This window comes from Phyllobates terribilis, unplaced genomic scaffold (genome assembly GCF_046119375.1).
Source record: "Phyllobates terribilis strain yellow unplaced genomic scaffold, ASM4611937v1 Scaffold_17__1_contigs__length_24005725, whole genome shotgun sequence".
Taxonomy (NCBI): domain Eukaryota; kingdom Metazoa; phylum Chordata; class Amphibia; order Anura; family Dendrobatidae; genus Phyllobates; species Phyllobates terribilis.
The window spans coordinates 1336609-1357832 of record NW_027362777.1 but is presented as its reverse complement, the minus strand read 5'-3'; the positions used below and the strand labels follow the sequence as shown (position 1 = coordinate 1357832).

The 21224-nt window shown below is 44.8% G+C and overlaps 1 protein-coding gene across 2 annotated transcripts in view; it reads right to left on the bottom strand.

Moving 5' to 3' along the window:
* The window catches only part of LOC141176023 (uncharacterized), a 33654-nt gene extending 15520 nt beyond the window's left edge, over positions 1-18134 (bottom strand). For both annotated transcript variants that reach the window (XM_073659996.1, XM_073659997.1), the window contains exon 1: positions 18050-18134. The gene's annotated coding sequence lies outside the window, so the exon portion shown is untranslated. The remainder of the gene's footprint in view (positions 1-18049) is intronic.
* Between the last annotated feature and the right edge of the window lie 3090 nt (positions 18135-21224).

Genomic DNA, 21224 nt, shown 5'->3' with positions numbered 1-21224 from the left:
GAGTCACTGGGGGGAGGGTGGGGTGGTTTCCACTATTTAGGCACATCAGGGACTCCCCAAACGCAACCTGTTACCCTTGTGAAAATGCAAAATTGGGGGCTGAAAAACATTTTTGTTGAAAAAATGTGAAAATTTCATTGTTACGGTTCAATGTTATAAACTTCTGTGAAGCACCTGGGGGTTCAGGATGCTCACCACACATCTAGATAAGTACCCTAAGGGGTCTAGTTTCCAAAATGGTGTCACTTGTGGGGGGTTTCCACTGTTTAGGCACATCAGAGGCACAAGCGCTAATTATTCAAGCAAATTTTACATTCAAAAAGTCAAATGGTGCTCCTTCCCTTCTGAACCCTGCCGTGCGTCCAAACAGCGGTTTTCCCCCACATATGGGGTATCGGCTTACTCAGGAGAAATTGCACAACAAAATGCATGGTGCAATTTCTCCTGTTACCCTTATGAAAATGCAAAATTGGAGGCTGAAAAACATTTTTGTTGGAAAAATGTGAAAATTTTATTTTTACGGCTCAATGTTATAAACTTCTGTGAAGCACCTGGGGGTTCAAGGTGCACACCACGCATCTAGATAAGTTTCCTAAGGGGTCTAGTTTCCAAAATGGTGTCACTTGTGGGGGGTTTCCACTGTTTAGGCACATCAGGGGCTCCCCAAACGCAACATGGTGTCCGCTAATTATTCAAGCAAATTTTACAAAGAGTCAAATGGCGCTCCTTCCCTTCCAAACCCTGCTGTGCGCCCAAACAGTGTTTTTTCCTCAGATATGGGGTATCTGCGTGCTCAGGGGAAATTGCACAAAAATTTTTGGGGTCCATTTTTTCCAGTTACCCCTGCGAAAATAAAAAAAATTTGGGTCTAAAGTAACATTTTTGTGAAAAAAGTTAAATGTTAATTTTTTTCTTCCACATTCCAAAAATTCCTGTGAAGCACCTGAAGGGTTAATAAACTTCTTGAATGTGGTTTTGAGCACCTTGAGGAGTGCAGTTTTTAGAATGGTGTCACTTTTGGGTATTTTCTGTCATAAAGGCCCCTCAAAGTCACGTCAAATGTGATGTGGTCTCTAAAAAAAATGGTTTTGTAAATTTTGTTGTTAAAATGAGAAATCGCTGGTCAACTTTTAACCCTTATAGCTCCCTACTAAAAAAAAAATGTTTGTTCCAAAATTGTGCTGATGTAAAGTAGACATGTGGGAAATGTTATTTATTAACTATTTTGTGTGACATATCTCTCTGATTTAAGGGCATAAAAATTACATTGACAAATTTTCAAAATTTTCACCAAATTTCCGATTTTTCCACAAATAAACGCAAGTGATATCAAAGAAATTTTACCACAATCATAAAGTACAATATGTCACGAAAAAATAATCTCAGAATCAGGGGGATCCGTTGAAGCGTTCCAGAGTAATTACCTCATAAAGTGACAGTGGTCAGAATTGTAAAAATTGGCCTGCTCATTAATGTGCAAACCACCCTCGGGGGTAAAGGGGTTAAAAGCACTTTTGCTTTTTATTTATTTATTTACAGCAGGGTTTATGATCATTTTTCTTCTTATAGTTTTTTTCTGATTTATGGCCATAGTAAACATGCATTTATGTGCTGCATGGATACCAACTTAAACCAAGCTCAAATTCTGTGTTTTTTCACGGGCACCATAGTGGCCCTGTGGGCTGCTGCTATGGATGATACACCCCTAACTATCCAACTATCATATGGTAAAAATCTCATAGGTCCTGGATTCATTAGTATCTACACGAAGAATGGGGCTAAGTGAGTATTTATTAAAGGGAATCCACTCCACCGACTACCCCACGGCCAGCAAGCATCAGAATCTTCACTGAATAAAAAGCCATTTCACAGCAAACAGACCTCTAATATGGGCCATACAGGTATGTATAGATTCACATTTCTATCACCTGTATGCCCATAGTAGAGGTCAGATAAGTCCCAGGGGGTGACAGATTCCCTTTCATCAGCCGTGGGGTAATCATAAAACCAGATATGTATCAAAGTATTGTAAGGTGGCTAATGGTCGCGTAGTCAATGGGAGGCATGTGTCACAGAGATGGCTGGTCTCTGATGTAACCCGGAGTGTTTCTCTAGGGCACATAAGCACTAAGAGGATCGTTTGGTGCACCTGGGAGCCGGGTTACGGGTAGCTAGGAGAGAATGGGCGAGTCCAGCTACCAACATACCTCACCTCTGGGTGTGGTTAACAGCCTATAAAATGGAGGCTGTTGTTTGGTACATGGTCTGTGTGTTTGGAGGTAGACGGCCTCCTGTGTATGTTTGTCTTCAGACTAAGCCAGGACACTGGACACTACCCCAGCTTGTGTGCCACACAAGCCTGGCTGAGCAGAGACCTGCTAAGGACATTTACTTTGTTTGCCTGATCTAAAGGCTATTTGCTTTTCTGCTTGGCTTCTGGGTTTATGAAGCAATAAACCCACAAGAACTTTTAAAGGAACATGCCTCCTGTTTTCCTTCCGTCGCACCCAAGTGAGTAAAACCTCTACAATTGGTGTTAGACGCGCGAGCAGTGTTCCCAGCAGAGACGTGTGACTGCTACAGGATGGACTGCATGCCCTGGGTGAAGTCTGTTGCAAGCCAGCAAGCATCGCCAACAGGCTGTTACAGCAGATCCAGCAGCACTAGCAGGAACAATGGCAGCAGATGCAGCTTCTCGCAACCGCCATCCAGGGAAGGATGAGTGCTCCAACCCCAGGCCCGACTGATGACTCCCATGTCCGGAAGGCGGTATGACGGGCTTTGCAGAAAATGACCCGGGGGTTGACGTTGAGGCCTTCCTGACGGTGTTTGAAAGGGTCGCCGAGAGGGAGGAATTTTCGCAAGAGCAGTGGACAGAGGTACTGGCGCAATACTTGACGGGAGAGCCCCAGAAGTACGTCTAGTAGGCGTACTAAGATTTTGCTTTGCAGGACGCCCTATTTAGCTTTGCATAGTACGTCCTATTTAGCTTTGCATAGTACGCCCAAAAGGTGTACTATGATTTAGCTTTGCAGGATGCCAAAGAGTATGGCAAGCTAAAAACTGAGATTCTCGCGCGCTTGGGGGTGACAATGACTATCAGGGCACAGCGGGTTCGTATCACCGGAACAAACCACCTCGCTACCAAATATTTGACCTTATCCACAAACAAACTCAAGCTACATGAGCCCGGTTTTAAGGAAGATATGAGTACAATTATTTGTTAAAATTAAATCATTTTTATTTCAATAATTAAAAGAATTTTTTTGTAAAAAACAGGTACCTTCAAAATTCACAAAATGAAATCTCCATTAGAGGCTTATATTATTACAGTAAGCTACCTCCTCTGATGTATCAAGAAATTCTATTCCGTTTTTATTGCACCCTTTCCCTAATAATAAGGTGCTGATAAAGTTGAACCCCTTTATTCAAAAAAATCCAGAGACATAAAGTGCAAAAAGGTATTTTCCTCTCTGTATTGAAAGATGTATAAATATAAATATACTTGTGAGTATATATATAAGTGAATTTTTGTTATGTTTTACATTATATCTTTCAGACAAAGTAATGACTGAAAGATAGGGAAATAAAGCCAGCAACAATTGATTTAATACCCTAAACAGGGAACTGTGCATATAGGGACAGATTCATTCAGGATTCACAGTTAACAGACACAAGGTCCTAAGGAGAGTACTTACATATTTCAGTATCCAGCCTGTGGAGATGAGATTGCGGTCTACCCCGACGCCGCCGTTTCGCCTTGGGCTTCTTCAATGGGGGGCGTTAGTTTGTGTGCACGGTGTACCGTTTATGTATTCCTCCCACCAGCTGTATGTAATTAATCTGATAGACCAGAGTGATTATGGCGCATGCGTTAGTTACGTAGGTGCCCCGTAAACAAAAAGGACTTCCGGAGTCACTGCGGCTGACACGCATGCGGTGGAACGCATGAAGTGTCTCTTGCGCAGGACCGGAAGTCCGACGGGCCCGTTCACGTGCGCATGCGCACTCTCTGTTGGGAATCTCCATATAGTAGTAGCGGAGCTTGGAAGGGGCGTGTCAATGTAACGGAGATCGTAAATACATTTAGACACATAGATACTCGCCTTCATTACATTCTTTTGCGTTTTCTATATAATAATTAGTTGAACCCCAATCATCCATTAGGGAATGCTTCTGATACTTGATAAGTATAAACTTCTTGATTTAAGAGATATCTAATGGGTATATGTTTTATATAGTAAAATTGATGTAAGAGTGCAAGGAATGTGTTGGAAATATGTGAAAATTTAATGTGAAAAGATTCATGAAAAAAATATAAAATATCATAGTAAGCAAATATGGTGTGAAAATGTGTATAATGGGGCACACAATAATTTTGATATATATTGTGCGTCTCACATTTTAAAGGAGTGAATAAATAGCTTAAGATAATAACTAATACACTACAATTGTGTATAGTACGTGAAACATAATAATTTCCAAGGTGCACAATATAAAATTAGAAAGAAAACTATTCTTTTCCCAAAAATGCACCACAGTAATAAATTGTCCAAACCCACAAAAAAAAACACATACAGTATGATTACATCAATAATTGTCACTATATATTATTAATTTGATTTATTAATATAAGGCCACAGGAAGTCCATTATTATCATTCTTCTTATCTCATTTTGTTTCTTTCTTTTTAGGGTCCTCAATTAACGCGGTCCACATCTGGCAGTCACTACCTCTCAGGATCTCCCTCCAATAGATGCAGCCCTCCAAACTCCACCAACCATCCTGATGTCCAACAAATACCAGCGGGTAGGAACTAGGCATAATAAAACCATAATTAAAATCACTAATAAAAAGGAATTAAAAACATGCGCCACAGGATATAGAGAGAAAAAAATTGGCTATCACCAAAGGTGTATACTTTTTATACCAGTCCTCATGTGCCCCTGCATACGCAAACCTGTTTTTGAGAGCGTGGGAAAAACATATTTTTCAAAGTGATGAAGTCGATGACATCCACCTCGTACAGGGGTGGATGAGGTTCATCGATGATATCTGGTTCATCTGGGAGGGACCAATAAAGCGATTGGAGAGGTTCATGGATCAATTGAATAAGAATGACCTCAACATTAAGCTTACTTACCAGTATGGGAAAGAGGTTAACTTTTTGGATTTCCACATTACTGCCACTTCTAGTGGCTACATCATGACTGATATGTATGGGAAAACGACTGCCACAAATACATTACTACTACATGGCACCTCTTCCCACCTCCCCTCTACAATTAGAGGAATCCCTACGGGGCAATTTCTGAGATTGAAAAAGATATGTACCAGTAATGAATCATTCCATCAACAGGCTCAAGATCTCACGAGACGTTTCAAGGACCGGGGTTACAGTAATAGAAACATAAAAACCGGATTTAAGAGAGCAATGCATACCAGCAGGGAACAGCTGCTGTATGGCAAAAAAGAAAAAAATGAAGACAATCAATGTTTCATAAGATTTATATCCAATTACAACGATCAATGGCCAGAACTTACTCAAATTATCAAAAAACATTGGGGTGTGTTGTTAGCAGATCCAACACTGCAGAAAAATTCTACCTCAAAATCCCTCAATGGTTGCCAGATGATCCAAAAATTTGAAGGACTCCCTAGTACACAGTCATTATGAGAAAAGACCATATCCACAAGTAATTGATAAATCCAAATTTGGTTTCTTTACATGTGGTAAATGTAAGGCTTGCAAAAATCTGATCAAAGGAAAAAGTTTCAGTAATTATAACAGCAAAGTATTTGAAATTAGAAAAACTCTCTCTTGTAATTCAAAAAGCGTAATATATTACGCCCAATGCCCGTGTAACAAAATTTACATAGGCTTGACAGCCCGGGAACTTAGGGTGAGAACAAGAGAACATGTATTGGATATAGAAAAATCGGTTACAGTAGATGAAGTGGCTAGCCTGAGAACTCTACCTAGGCACTTTAAACTCCATCACAATAGTGACCCTAGGGGGTTGAAAATAAAAGGGATCGATCAAATCGATATGGGCATCAGGGGTGGAAATTTGAGTAAAGCACTAGCGCAACTAGAAAGTAAGTGGATATTTAGACTTGGTACATTGTCCCCTCAAGGATTGAATGAACATTTTGGATTTGGTGCCTTTTTATAAAATCTGGGTGCTAGTCCTTTTTTTTTGGGGGGGGGGGGGGTTTATCCATACCCTTGAAACCTCTTATCTTTCGTTGAGCTGTACTATCTTCCTCCTGTCAAACAATATTTTCTAATTCACTGGAATACCTGTCCTGGTATAAAAAGTATACACCTTTGGTGATAGCCAATTTTTTTCTCTCTATATCCTGTGGCGCATGTTTTTAATTCCGTTTTATTAGTGATTTTAATTATGGTTTTATTATGCCTAGTTCCTACCCGCTGGTATTTGTTGGACATCAGGATGGTTGGTGGAGTTTGGGGGGCTGCATCTATTGGAGGGAGATCCTGAGAGGTAGTGACTGCCAGATGTGGACCGCGTTAATTGAGGACCCTAAAAAGAAAGAAACAAAATGAGATAAGAAGAATGATAATTATGGACTTCCTGTGGCCTTATATTAATATATCAAATTAATAATATATAGTGACAATTATTGATGTACTCATACTGTATGTGTTTTTTTTTTGTGGGTTTGGACAATTTATTATTGTGGTGCATTTTTGGGAAAAGAATAGTTTTCTTTCTAATTTTATATTGTGCACCTTGGAAATTATTATGTTTCACGTACTATACACAATTGTAGTGTATTAGTTATTATCTTAAGCTATTTATTCACTCCTTTAAAATATGAGACACAATATATATCAAAATTAGTGTGTGCCCCATTATACACATTTTCACACCATATTTGCTTACTATGATATTTTATATTTTTTTCATGAATCTTTTCACATTAAATTTTCACATATTTCCAACACATTCCTTGCACTCTTACATCAATTTTACTATATAAAACATATACCCATTAGATATCTCTTAAATCAAGAAGTTTATACTTATCAAGTATCAGAAGCATTCCCTAATGGATGATTGGGGTTCAACTAATTATTATATAGAAAACGCAAAAGAATGTAATGAAGGCGAGTATCTATATGCCTAAATGTATTTACGATCTCCGTTACATTGACACGCCCCTTCCAAGCTCCGCTACTACTATATGGAGATTCCCAACAGAGAGTGCGCATGCGCACGTGAACGGGCCTGTCGGACTTCCGGTCCTGCGCAAGAGACACTTCATGCGTTCCACCGCATGCGTGTCAGCCGCAGTGACTCCGGAAGTCCTTTTTGTTTACGGGGCACCTACGTAACTAACGCATGCGCCATAATCACTCTGGTCTATAAGATTAATTACATACAGCTGGTGGGAGGAATACATAAACGGTACACCGTGCACACAAACTAACACCCCCCATTGAAGAAGCCTAAGGCGAAACGGCGGCGTCGGGGTAGACCGCAATCTCATCTCCACAGGCTGGATACTGAAATATGTAAGTACTCTCCTTAGGACCTTGTGTCTGTTAACTGTGAATCCTGAATGAATCTGTCCCTATATGCACAGTTCCCTGTTTAGGGTATTAAATCAATTGTTGCTGGCTTTATTTCCCTATCTTTCAGTCATTACTTTGTCTCAAAGATATAATGTAAAACATAACAAAAATTCACTTATTTATATACTCACAAGTATATTTATATTTATACATCTTTCAATACAGAGGAAAATACCTTTTTGCACTTTATGTCTCTGGATTTTTTTGAATAAAGGGGTTCAACTTTTTCAGCACCTTATTATTAGGGAAAGGGTGCAATAAAGACGGAATATAATTTCTTGATACATCAGAGGAGGTAGCTTACTGTAATAATATAAGCCTCTAATGGAGATTTGATTTTGTGAATTTTGAAGGTACCTGTTTTTTTACAAAAAAATTCTCTTAATTATTGAAATAAAAATTAATTAATTTTAACAAATAATTGTACTCATATCTTCCTTTAAAACCGGGCTCATGTAGCTTGAGTTTGTTTGTGGATATTGTATGAATTGGAAGTTGTAAACCATTGACCTCTTTTGATAGATACAAATATTTGACCTGTTGCACCTGGTCCAGAAGTGGCTTCAAGTGGAGTCCTCAATGCCTGCGCAGATGGTAGAGTGGATGGTGATGGACCGTTTTGTGCACTCCCTGCCAAGGCCCATACAGCCTTGGGTTGCCCAGGGTGATCCCCGGAATGCGGATGAAATGGTCGGACTGGTCGAGAGATACCAGGAGGTTGAAAGTTCCTTGGGAAGGCTGCCCACTCCATACTGGGGGTCCCAACAGGGGGAGGAGGCCCAAAAGGTGGTGGGACTTCCAAGGTCCAAAGGGACGAGGGAGGTGGTGCCCAAGGTCCATACAGGTGATGTTGTTTGCTGGAGGTGCCACGGCACAGGCCATATAGCCGCCTGTTGTCCCCTGACCCTTGAGCCGATGGACTGCAGTATAGGACACCGTTATTCATATTATGCTTATCCGGCCTGCAGTGTGAACTGTCCACCCAGTGAGGGGCCACAAGCATGTCCCGTGAAGATGAACGGACGGGAGGTAATGGCACTACTAGACTCGGGGAGGGAAAAAAGTCGGCGTTCGGTACATTCATGGTGATGCTAAGGGAAACCCATGGCCAGAGTGGACATTGAAACGGCCCACGGTACTGAGTCTCACGAGGTCGGCATCATTCTGGACTTGTTGCACCCTATTATTATAGGCTGGGACTTTTGTTTGTTTTGGGATCTGTGGGGGAAGGGTTCTGGGTTCGCTGGCTCAGATAAGAAAACAGTTAACCCTAATGAGGTATCACCACACCCAGAGTCAGACAGGTTTCCCTTTTGTGTCCTTGTGAGGGATGAGGAGGTAGTGCCCCCTGTGTCTGCCATTCCAGAGTTAGGGGTGACCAGCGAGAATTTTGGGTCTGCCTAACTCTGAAGGAAGCCTTTAATAATGTCACTGTTATAAATGGGGTTGCACAGGAGCCGAGGCTAACACAAGGTTTCCCCATTTTATGATGAGTGGCGAGTTGTTGTACCGGGTCAAGAAAGTGAGGGAGCAGCGTGTGGAGCAGTTAATAGTGTCGGGCCCGTTTAGACGGAAGGTGTTGGACATGGCCCATTCACATGTCTTGGGGGGACATCTGGGAGTGGAAAAAAATGCAGGAACGGATCTTGCAAAGGTTCTATTGGCCTGGATGTCACCAGGAAATATTTAAAGTATTGCAGGTCTTGCCCTACATGCCAGTTAACCGCCCCCACCTCTCACTTTCGAAGACCCCTCGTGCCATTGCCCATTATTGAAGTGCCGTTTGAAAGAATTGCTATGGACTTGGTCGGTCCCCTGGTTGAATCTGCTCGTGGGCATCAATATATATTGATTATCCTGGACTATGCCACACGCTATCCTGAAGCGATTCCACTGAGAAACTCCTAAGCAAAGAGTATAGCCCGTGAGTTGGTCCACGTTTTTTCACGAACAGGCTTACCAAAGGGAGATACTCACCGACCAGGGAACTCCCTCTATGAGTAAGGTGATGAGGGAGTTATGCAAAGCCCTTCAAGTCTCCCAACTGAGGACTTCAGTATACCATCCTCAGACAGCTGGCCTAGTCAAAAGGTTTAACAAGAATCTGAAGAGTATGCTGAGGAAGGCCATAGAGAGGGATGGTAGAGACTGGGACTATCTCCTACCGTATCTGTTGTTCACTAACCGAAAGGTTTCACAGGCCTCTATGGGGTTCTCGCCATTCGAACTCCTGTATGGCCGACATTCGCGGGGTCTCCTGGATGTCACAAAGGAAACCTGGGAAGCTGAGGTCACGCCCCACATGAGCGTCATTGAGCACGTTGCTCTGATGCAGGAGAGGATTGCGAAGGTGATGCCCATTGTAAAAGAACATCTCCTGCAGGCACAAGAAGCTCATGCCAGAGTCTACAACCAGTTAGTCAGAGTGAGGCAATTCAATCCGGGAGGCTGAGTCCTTGTGCTAATTCCTACAGTGGAAAGTAAGTTCTTGGCCAAGTGGCAAAGCTGTATGAGGTGGTGGAAAAAGTGGGTGAAGTGAACTACAAGGTTCATCAAACGGGACGACGTAATGCGTACCAGATATATCAAGTCAACCTCATCAAGCCGTGGCAAGACAGAGAGGCTGTGGAAGCTCCTTGCTTGCTGGGCAAGCCAGAAGGTGACGTTGGAAGAGTCGCAATAGCGGAAACGCTAACGAAGGCCCAGAAACAGCAGTGTGGGGGGTTGATGCAGAAGAACCGGGATCTGTTCTCGGAATTGCCGGGATGCACAAGTGTCATAGAACACGAGTTTCTGACGGAGCCTCATGTGCGGGTTTAAGCCCTATCAGATACCTGAGGCCCGACGAGAGTTGATCTACAAAGAGGTAGCTTGTATGCTGAAGCTCAGTGTCATTGAAGAGCCCGATCGTCTTGGTCCCAAATCCTGATGGTGAGTGGAGATTCTGAAACGACTATCGGAGGTCTCCAAATTTGACGCATATCCCATGCCACGCGTCGATCAGCTGATCGAGAGGCTTGGGCCAGCAAGGCACATAACCACCTTGGATCTGACAAAGGGATATTGGCAGATGGAAAGGGAAAAGAAAAAAAACAGCTCACCTCCATGAACCAGCTGGGTGTCTCCGTGATCAGAGCTGCTGCTTGCACTCAGTAGACAGGTAATAGAAAAGAATTTGATCCAGCTCCACAGTCTCCAATGGTAAAAACAAATGTCTTTTATTTAGAATTTTTTTTAAAAAATATCCAGATGGCGATAATGTAACTCCAGCTGGTAGAAGAACAATATTAGAAGGGAAACACAGGGGCACCAAGGAGGGGTGCGCTACCAGACCAATATTGGCAGATCCCCAAGGCACAGGTAGCCAAAGAGAAGACTGTGTTTTCTAAGCTTGACGGATGCTTCCAGTATGTCCGGACGCCGTTGGGACTGCAGGGGGCCCCTGCAACCTTCCAGAGAGCCATGGATCGCATCCTTGCATCCCATAAGAAATATGGCGCAACATACCTGGACGATATTATTATCTTCAGTCCAGACAGGGAGAGTCATCTGGAAAAATTCCAGACCGTGTTTGATGCTCTGAGGAAGGTGGGGTTTTCAATAAACCAGAAGAAATGTGGCATGGAGAAAGAAGAAGCCAAGCACCTTGGATATGTAGTGGGTAGAGGCAAGATAAAACCCCAAATTACTAAAGTAGAAGCAATCCAAAATTGGCATAGACCACTGTCGAAAAAAGCAAGTCAGAGCCTTCCTGGGAATCGTGGGATACTACAGGAAATTCATCCCAAACTTCACCATGAAGGCCGCACCCCTGACTGACCTCCTTAAAGGGACAAAATCAGCCATGGCCAAGTGGACTGCAGAGGAGGAGACGGCCTTTCAAGAGATGAAACTGGCTCTGTGTAGGCAACCGGTCCTGGTTGCCCCAGACTTCAAGAAAGATTTTATACTCCAGACAGATGCTTCAGAGCAGTCCTTTCCCAGGAGATACACGGGGTGGAGTACCCTGTCCTCTACCTGAGTAAAAAGCTGTCCTCCTGCAAGAAAAATAATTTGGTTATAGAGAAGGAATGCTTGGCCATAAAATCGGCAGTGGACACTTTACGGTACTATCTGTTAGGTCGAAAATTTAGATTAGTATCCGACTATGCCCCAATCGGATGGATGAGGGGTCAACCTCTGGTTTTTAGCCCTACAGGATTTCTACTTCCATGTAGAACATAGAGCATGGAAGCTACATGGTAATGCCCATGCCCTCTCGAGAATCCCCTGTCTGGCAGTAGAAGGTGCCAAGCCCCACGGCATTAGGCAGAGGGGGTAGATATGTAAGGTGGCTAATGGTCGAGTAGTCGATGGGAGGTATGTGTCACAGAGATGGCAGGTCTCTGTGATGTAACCCGGAGTGTTTCTCTAAGGCACACAGCACTAAGATGATTGTTTGGTGCACCTGGGAGCCAGGTTACGGGTGGCTGGGAGAGAATGGGCGGGCCCTGCTACCCACATACCTCACCTCTGGGTGTGGTTAACAGCCTATAAAATGAAGGCTGTTGTTTGGAGGGAGAAGGCCTCCTGTGTATGTTTGTCTTCAGACCAAGCCAGGACACTGGACGCTACCCCAGCTTGTGTGCCACACAGGCCTGGCTGAGCAGAGACCTGCTAAAGACATTTACTTTGTCTGCCTGATCTAAAGGCTATTTGCTTTTCTGTTTGGCTTCTGGGTTTATGAAGCAATAGACTCACATGAACTTTTAAAGGAACATGCCTCCTGTTTTCCTCCCGTTGTGCCCAAGTGAGTAAAACCCCTACAATATGTATAAAGGAAAGGGTATGGTACTCATAGAATGTTTCAATAATCCGCCTCAAAGCGTTTCCCCAACAGGTTCATTAGGAGGCTTGATACAGGGATGATAATTCATGATGTTCAGCATAGTGTGCCTAATAGCCAGGTGTCCATGTTTAAATATCCCACTTCATCCAAAACCCCAGACTAGGAGGCCCATTCCAATTCCTAGAGGTGAATTGTCACAGGTTATACTGTACTGCGCCTCCGCTACTTCTCATGAGCAAGAGGTTCGATAATGTCCATCACCTAGTGCGCACGTTCGGAAGTGACGTGCTTTTCGCTGAAACGCCAGATAAACTGATTGCCTCTGCGTCACTCGTACCTGTGACTGCGCGTGCCCATAGTTATCATTCCATGACAGAGCACATCTAGGATCATTGTCCACAAATGCGCATGCCCAGATGTCTGCGTTCCACACCGTAGCACATATGGTATTGGATTGCATTCCACCAACAGAAAAATCCTCTCTCTGAGATCAGTATCATGGGAGACTAAAAACAAGTATTGCACATCCTCCCATCATGCAATAAGCATGTAGATCTACTTTATCACTACAAAAAATATGGGATGGTGGCCCACAGTATATTCCTAAATGGTCAAATTTGACCACTATTGCATAATTAGAAATACACAAGGATCACCACACTTGTTAGTTACTAAACAGTATAAGTGGGATATAACTGTTAAGAAATAATTCTTGTATAGAAGCTCAGATCTCTTGATGAAGTAAAACAATATGTGAACCCCATTCACAGAGAACTGAGTAGCAATGGGTAGAGTATAAAACCCAAAAATGTAATCCAGAATGGGGCTGTATTCATACAAAACAGGCATAGGAAATCTGCTCATTCAGTCCCGTAGGGGCTAGTGAATCCAGTCTGGAAATCCACTCACTTTCCTTTTTGAGGATCCATCTATTGAGATCACCCCCTCTCACATTGGGTTTAACCACCTCAATGATACAAAAGGAGATGTCTCTTGTTTCACCTCAATGTGCACTGTTCATGTGTCTCACTAATGGGGTGTCCCGACCATGGCGTAATTTCGCCCAAATGCCACCCTACACTCCTCCTAGACTGCCTCTTGGTCGTGCATACATAATCTAGGCGGCAGGTGCATGTGGCCATATATAAAAGTCCTGAGGTTTTACAGTTGGAATAATCCCTCTGGAAAAAGGTTTCACCTGTAGAGGAACTCGAGAAAGAATTTCATGGTCTCATCCAATTACATATACAACTTTCTACACATCTAAAGAAACCACAGATTCTTCCATCCAGCCATGTCCCCTTGGGTGCAGGTTTTTATAGAAACTATGCACTAAACAGTCCCTAATTGACCAACCCTTTCTAAAAGTTATTGTGGGAGTAGATCCCACAGCACTCTCAGGTCCAGCTCATAAACTGCTGCGCTGGGACGCAGATATCAGCTGCTGGCCTCTGATAGGCCGGCGGCTGCCATTGATATTGCTGTGCAGAGAGCCGGTCTCTGCGCAGCAATACATTGCACTACACCGCTGATGTCGGCGGCTCCTGGACCGGGCCGCGAACATCAAGGGGTCTATGTGCCTGCAGGCCGCATGAAGCAGCTGGAGGGGCCGCATGCGGCCCACGGGCCACGTGTTTGAGACCCCTGGTCTAAACTTTTAGCTGAGAAAAATGTGTCCTACTGTAAATTTAGCACTTAAAATAAGCCATGTATGAGGGAGTAGGTGTCATGGAAATTGAGGAGTAGGAGGCGAAGGTTTGGCTTACCGACTCCACAGCCCTGGCTCCCATCCCATACATTCTTGATTGGTACATCCAGGAAAGGCAACTGGTAACAATTAAACTGTATCTATGGATATTGAGTTCCCTGCCAAATTCAATAAATTGTTCACTTGTCCTTGACCAGATGATAAAAATGTTGTCAATATATCTATCCCAAGCTCCAATATATGGTTGCCACCACTTATGATCATCCCAGAATATTGTGGTTTCCACCCACCAGCCCAAGAATAGGTTAGCAGATGAGGGGGCACAGAGGCTCCCCATCGCAGTACCCCTGAGCTGGTGGAAGTACTTTCTGTCAAAAAGAAAGAAGTTATGAGTAAGCGTGAATTTTAGAAGATCCTCCATGAAGTCATTATGTCTGCTACACTCTATTGATCTCGATTTCAAGAAACGTCTTACTCCTCTGATACCATCATCATGCGGTATATTACTGTACAAAGCCTCACTATCTAGTAAGGCCTGCTCCCCTACATGCATGTATACATGCTCGGGGGTCTACATGTAGGGGAGCAGGCAAAGGGAAAACCATTGTCTGGAGGGAGTATTCCAACTGCAAGACCTCAGGCGATACTTTGGGAACATTGTACTGTGTGTGGGGGGATGGTGGTAGTGTAGGAACATTACTCTGTGTGGGGGGCATCATACATATTGCAAAAGGAGCATAATGGGGGAATTACACTGTGTGGGGGCATCATAAATACTGCATAAGGGGCATAATGGGGGCATTACACTGTGTGGGGGCATCATACATACTGCATAAGGGGCATTACACTGTGTGGGGGATCATACATACTGTATAAGGGGATAATGGGGGCATTACACTGTGCGGGGGCATCATACATACTGCATAAGGGGCATAATGGGGGCATTACACTGTGTGGGGGCATAATACATACTACATAAGGGGCATAATGGGGGCATTACACTGTGTGGGGGCATCATACATCCTGCATAAGGGGCATAATGGGGGCATTACACTGTGGGGGGCATCATACATCCTGTCCTACATAAGGGGCATAATGAGGGCATTACACTGTGTGGGGGGCATGATAGATCCTTCATAAGGGGCATAATGGGGGCATTACACTGTGTGGGGGCATCATACATACTGCATAAGGGGCATTACACTGTGTGGGGGATCATACATACTGTATAAGGGGATAATGGGGGCATTACACTGTGCGGGGGCATCATACATACTGCATAAGGGGCATAATGGGGGCATTACACTGTGTGGGGGCATCATACATCCTGCATAAGGGGCATAATGGGGGCATTACACTGTGGGGGGCATCAAACATCCTGTCCTGCATAAGGGGCATAATGGGAGCATTACACTGTGGGGGCAACATACATACTGCATAAGGGGCATAGGGTGCATTACACTGTGGGGGCAACATGCATAATGGGGGCATTACACTGTGGGGGCAACATACATACTGCATAAGGGGCATAATGGGGGCATTACATTGTGGGGGGCAACATACATACTGCATAAGGGGCATAATGGGGATATTACACTGGGGGGGGCATCATACATCCTGTCCTGCATAAGGGGCATAATGGGGGCATTACACTGTGTGGGGCATCATACATCCTGCATAAGGGGCATAATGGGGGCATTACACTGTGTGGGGGCATCATACATCCTTCATAAGGGGCATTACACTGTGGGGGGCATCATACATCTTTCATAAGGGGCATTACACTGTGTGGGGGCATCATACATCCAGCATATGGGGCATAATGGGGGCATTACACTGTGGGGGACATCATACATCCTGTCCTGCATAAGGGGCATAATGGGGGCATTACACTGTGGGGGGCATCATACATCCTGTCCTGCATAAGGGGCATAATGGGGGCATTACACTGTGTGGGGGCATCATACATCCTTCATAAGGGGCATAATGGGGCATTACACTGTGTGGGGGCATCATACATACTGCATAAGGGGCATAATGGGGGCATTACACTGTGTGGGGGCATCATACATCCTGCATATGGGGCATAATGGGGGCATCATACACCCTGCATAAGGGGCATAATGGGGGCATCATACATACTGCATAAGGGGCATAATGGGGGCATTACACTGTGTGGGGGCATCATACATACTGTATAAGGGGCATAATGGGGGCATTACACTGTGGGGGGCATCATACATCCTGTCCTGCATAAGGGGCATAATGGGGGCATTACACTGTATGGGGGCATCATACATCCTGCATAAGGGGCATAATGGGGACATTACACTGTGTGGGGGCATCATACATACTGTATAAGGGGCATAATGGGGGCATTACACTGTGTGGGGGCATCATACATCCTGCATAAGGGGCATTACACTGTGTGGGGGCATCATACATCCTGCATAAGGGGCATAATGGGGGCATTACACTGTGTGTGGGCATCATACATCCTGCATATGGGGTATAATGGGGGCATTACACTGTATGGGGGATCATACATACTGCATAAGGGGCATAATGGGGGTATTACACTGTGCGGGGGCATCATACATACTGCATAAGGGGCATAATGGGGGCATTACACTGTGTGGGGGCATCATACATCCTGCATAAGGGGCATAATGGGGGCATTACACTGTGGGGGGCATCAAACATCCTGTCCTGCATAAGGGGCATAATGGGAGCATTACACTGTGGGGGCAACATACATACTGCATAAGGGGCATAGGGTGCATTACACTGTGGGGGCAACATACATACTGCATAAGGGGCATAATGGGGGCATTACACTGTGGGGGCAACATACATACTGCATAAGGGGCATAATGGGGGCATTACATTGTGGGGGGCAACATACATACTGCATAAGGGGCATAATGGGGATATTACACTGTGGGGGACATCATACATCCTGTCCTGCATAAGGGGCATAATGGGGGCATTACACTGTGTGGGGCATCATACATCCTGCATAAGGGGCATAATGGGGGCATTACACTGTGTGGGGGCATCATACATCCTGCATAAGGGGCATAATGGGGGCATTACACTGTGTGGGGGCATCATACATCCTGCATAAGGGGCATTACACTGTGTGGGGGCATCATACATCCTGCATAAGGGGCATAATGGGGGCATTACACTGTGTGTGGGCATCATACATCCTGCATATGGGGTATAATGGGGGCATTACACTGTATGGGGGATCATACATACTGCATAAGGGGCATAATGGGGGTATTACACTGTGTGGGGGGCATCATACATCCTCCATAAGGGGCATAATTGGGGCATTACACTGTGTGGGGGCATCATACATCCTGCATAAGGGGCATAATGGAGGCATTACACTGTGGGGGGCATCATACATCCTGCATAAGGGGCATAATGGGGCATTACACTGTGTGGGGGCATCATACATCCAGCATAAGGGGCATAATGGGGGCATTACACTGTGTGGGGGCATCATACATCCAGCATAAGGGGCATAATGGGGGCATTACACTGTGGGGGGCATCATACATTCTGCATAAGGGGCATAATGGGGCATTACACTGTGTGGGGCATCATACATCCTGCATAAGGGGCATAATGGGGGCATTACACTGTGTGGGGGCATCATACATACTGCATAAGGGGCATAATGGGGGCATTACACTGTGGGGCCAGTAAAGGGGTCCTGTACTAAGAGAACAATACGTTTCCTCCCTTCCTGTCTCCATAGTTGGGTCGTATGTATCTATTATAGGAAACAGAACAAAAACCTTATGATTCTTATAAAGGGGCAACACAAGACCCCAAAAGAGTCTCCGTGCTGAAGGGGTTAATGCCCCCCGCGCCCAGTAATGGGGTCTCCACATACCTCCACCTGCAGAGCCGCCACCACATATATGGTTGCTCTGTGCGCACAGGAGCTGTGATGAGGTCACAGGAGGGGAGGAGTCAGGGGTCACATGATCTGGGGCCTCAGTGGATGCAGGACTCTGCTGTGCTGGTTGTCATGGTGCTGGATGAGCTGAAGTTTATGTGTGGGGTCAGGAGGGGTTTACAGTGTGGATGTAGCAGAGCCGCGTGTGTACGAGGTGTACGGAGCGGAGCCGCGCGTGTACGAGGTGTACGGAGCAGAGCCGCGCGCGTACGAGGTGTACGGAGCGGAGCCGCACGTGTACGAGGTGTACGGAGCGGAGCCGCGCGTGTACGAGGTGTACGGAGCGGAGCCGCGCGTGTACGAGGTGTACGGAGCGGAGCCGCGCGCGTACGAGGTGTACGGAGCGGAGCCGCGCGTGTACGAGGTGTACGGAGCGGAGCCGCGCGCGTACGAGGTGTACGGAGCAGAGCTGCGCGCGTACGAGGTGTACGGAGCAGAGCCGTGTGTGTACGAGGTGTACGGAGCGGAGCCGCGCGTGTACGAGGTGTACGGAGCGGAGCCGCGCGTGTACGAGGTGTACGGAGCGGAGCCGCGCGTGTACGAGATGTACGGAGCGGAGCCGCGCGTGTACGAGGTGTACGGAGCGGAGCCGCGCGTGTACGAGGTGTACGGAGCGGAGCCGCGTGTGTACGAGGTGTACGGAGCGGAGCCGCGTGTGTACGAGGTGTACGGAGCGGAGCCGCGTGTGTGCGAGGCGTATGGAGCGGAGCCGGGCGTGTGCGAGGTGTACGGAGCGGAGCGGGTGTGTACGAGGCGTGCGGAGCGGAGCCGGGAGTGTACGAGGCGTACGGAGCGGAGCCGCGTGTATGAGGCGTGCGGAGCCGGACGTGTACGAGGCGTGCGGAGCGGATGCTGCCCCTCTCCAGGAGCGATCACAGCAGCTCGGCATGAGACATTCTTGTACTCCACAGACTGTCCTGACAGAACACAGCTCGTCAGGACATAGCCCCGACCTCCAGCGACAGCCGGACAGTCCCATTGGATCGGGGACGGTTGGGGGGTTTCTGTATATAAGTTGTGTGTGATAATTGTAGAATTATTAATGTCTTAGCATAAAAGGATGGACCTGAGTGTTTGTGCCGGGGTCCACATGCATGGAGGGGTTGAGGCGGTGCTGGCTGTATTATGCAGACGGCATCTGCCTGTAACAGTAGTAACCAGAAACTACTAGAAACTCTGCACCAAAATGAAGCAAATCCTTATATATCTGGGACCTTCGCCTTGTACGTAACACCCCCGGATCCGGTACAAGCCGGGCAGATGTTCTCATTCATGTCATTTTCTGCTTAAGGTTCTGCGGTTTTCTGGCCAACTATAAAAAAGAAAAAGCGTAAAACAATATTTGTTTCTGCTGCATTGACATAAGTGCAATCTTTCATTATATATAAATCTATTACACGTCGGGTCAATGCTGTAAAGGACAGTAAAGTGCCAGGGTTGTGGTTGTGGTTTTTGGGGTCACTCTACTTCCCTCCCAAAAATGCAATCAAAAACTTGTAACTACTGATCTCTCCACAAGAAGAAGCCGACAACTCCATCAATGGGATAATTTTATAAAATTAGTTCTTCGCAAGATGAAAATGGTCTCACAAACCACATTTTTTTTTAAATGTTCATAAAAAAAAAACAAAGAAACAAAAATAATAACCTTACTTTGATTTTTCCCCCATTTTTCAATACTTTATGTGGTAAATTGAATGTTGTCGTTCCAAAGAACAACTAGTCCCACAAAACACAAGCCCTCCGTCTGTTAATGAAAAAACAAAGTTATATTTTTTGGGAAAAAGGGGAGGAAAAAAACAAAAAATTGCTCTTGTCAGAATAATGTAATTGCTATATATATATATTTTTTTTTAAAACTGAATAATTTTACCCAAAAATTGTGATCTGTTATAATATTATTATTCTTGATGCGAGATTAATCATTAGTCTGTAGATAAATCCAAACATCTGGAAGATGTAGAACAATATATCTGTGATTCTCCTCTGCCAGGATAAGCGCCTCCTTTCTGTCCTTTCTGTGATTGAGAAAACGCTTGAAAGATTCAGAAAGTCCGATGAGTTTTTGGAGCTTATTGTAAAGGGCCTTAATAACGACCTGGGAAAGAAACCACCAGAAACAAAGGATCCAACCAGGTAAGTTCTAATGATCCCGTCTGATAAAATGATCAGCTTTATTTCCATGGGATCGTTCTGTAGCAGAGATGGGACCTGCAGCATTTTGATCCTGAACTTCACTATGTATAGATGTAGCAAAGCTTAATGTCACAATTCACACACCGCATTGATAAATTGTCTCAGAAGGTTAGCTCTCATAACAGAATTAACATCACTTATAGTGGAACTAAACTTACAATTTTTTTTCAGAATTGTGAAAATCCTGGCACTTTGCAAAGCACTTCATTAGTTTCTTTGGCGTCATATCCATAAAATGATGATATTAAAGTGGTCTCCAGACCCTGCTTTTCCCCAGTGCAGGAGCGTTGCTGGGGTCCTAAGAGATCAGGGACCCCAGCCCCAAAGTACATGTTTCCCCATATAACCTCCCTGCCACTTAAAAGAGGATTTATACATATATAATTACAGTATACCACTGCTACTAATCTAAAATACACTATACAAAGATCAATATTACCAAAATTACTACTATACAAGGCCAAAATGATCCTGCTACACAATGTCCTCTACCATCACCACCACACAGTGACTCCATATATGAAAGAAAACCCCGCAGGGTAAAAGACCATCAAAGGAGGCCAGGGAGTATAAAATCTATCATATTTATTCAGCAATAGAAAAATAGGATGATGGGGGAAGGGACACAACACATATGTGATTGTTAGACATGTAAGCAAAAAAAAGCAAGGCACGCAAGGAAGGGGCCATTCCAGGTATAATGGCTGTCTATAGTATCATCATGGGTATACTAAAATATCCCAAAATAGACACCGCATATATTCCATTGGGGGCAACACTCATCATATGCAGGTGCATCTCACTAAATTAGAATATCATCAAAAAGATAATTTATTTCAGTTCTTCAATACAAAAAGTGAAACTCATAAATTATATAGAGTCATTACAGACAGAGAGATCTATTTCAAGTGTT